Source organism: Cebus imitator, unplaced genomic scaffold, assembly GCF_001604975.1.
Source record: "Cebus imitator isolate Cc_AM_T3 unplaced genomic scaffold, Cebus_imitator-1.0 Scaffold274, whole genome shotgun sequence".
NCBI lineage: Eukaryota > Metazoa > Chordata > Mammalia > Primates > Cebidae > Cebus > Cebus imitator.
In genome coordinates, this window is record NW_016107589.1 from 350,799 (window position 1) to 352,403 (window position 1,605).

Below are 1,605 nucleotides of genomic sequence, written 5' to 3' on the forward strand. Positions count from 1 at the left end.
AAAAAAAAAAAAAAAAGTGATCTGAGACAACTCCACTCCCTGACCAAAACACCAGTGCAGATTTCATAGCCTTTAATGCCTGAGGCAGTGCTGAGGCTGCACAAGTAATATTCAGGTGTCCTTTCATCCACAAAGTCACTAACACAAGCCCATTCACCCTCACCTTGAAGCCGTCAATGCCAAGAGCACCAACAGGAGGCTTAGTGCTCAGGAAATGGAAAGAGGGCCCGGGTCAAGGGCTTCAGATTCAGGTTTTTGTTGAAACTGAAGTTATAGCTGGAGAGTAGAGTCTGGATATGTTGATCCCTCCTACACGCTTGCCAAATATAAAATGTGGGAAAACATAACGATCTTGCCCATGAAACTGTCCTTGCCTGTGGTCTTTTTCTGCTTGTTCCTAATTGCTATTATAATTTTAATGAGTCACCCTTCATCAAGTCCACATTCCATATCTTTCAGCTATTACACTAAAAAAGTAGGGAGGGCAGGAAATTGAGTCTGCAGTGAGCCATGATCGTGCCTCTGCACTCCAGCCTGGGTGACAGAGTGAGACCCTGTCTCTAAAAAGAAAAAAGAAAACAAAGTGGAGCAAGATGTGCTTGTTGACTCATAACTTTTATGTAACGTGGGCATGCTCAGATTCCTCTGACCCGGGCTCCACCTGCCTTCTGACAGATTAGCTCTGAAGGAGTTCAGAAAATGCCACCCCAAAATATGATACTTTGGGCGTCAAACTTGGGAAACAGCAAATGCAGGGAGAGGCTTTCTCTGAACTTCCCTCATCTGCCTAAGGACAGAGCCTCCAAGAGGAACTTCACTGTCATGAGTCCCCTCCCCAGATATCTCATCAACCAGGGAAGACTAACCCAGAGAGGAAACTAGAGCCCCACTTCATACCCAGACCCTCTTATATGTCACCTGTTCTTCTGAGGGTCCATTCATCTCGCCCCAAAATCATTTACAGTCCCCTAAGTTGCCTACATCTCCCCTCACATGCCCACTATGAAGAAGGCACAGAAACTTCTACATCTCACTGGGTTTGGAGGTACTCACTTTTCTTTCATGCAATGCCGGGTGCATGCAATAAATTTGTATAATTTTCCTCCTGTTAATCTCCCTGTTGTCAGTGTATTTCATAGACTCAATAGTTGAATCTCAAAAAGTAGGGGGAAAGTTTTCCCTCCCTTACAGCTCATTCCAGCAATTTCTAACTGGAAAATCAGGGACATGTGTGCCCATCCAAGTCCAGACACACTTGCAGGATCACAGAATTTTAACCTTCTCTGGAGCCTGATAGCAACTTGGAGGTTATCATCCCCTGAGGACTGGGGAGAAGTTGGGAAAACCAAGCGACAAAGTGCCCAGAGGTTAGGGAAGACCAGGTGGGAGAGAGAAAACAAAGACATCCAGACCTTCAGAGGAGAAAATAACCAAAGGGGCTGGGAGAGGTGGCTTAATGCCTATAATCCCGGCACTTCGGGAAGCTGAGGTGAAAGGATAGTTTGAGCGCAGGAGTTGGAGACCAGGCCTGGGTATCATAGCAAGACCTTCTTTTTTTTTTTTGAGACAGAGTTTTGCTCTTGTTACCCAGGCTGGAGTGCAATG

General features: G+C 45.8%; 1 pseudogene; it reads right to left on the reverse strand.

Annotated features, from left to right (window-relative positions):
• LOC108284295 overlaps positions 1-1,229 on the reverse strand; it is a 19,476-nt pseudogene extending 18,247 nt beyond the window's left edge.
• Positions 1,230-1,605: the final 376 nt, after the last annotated feature.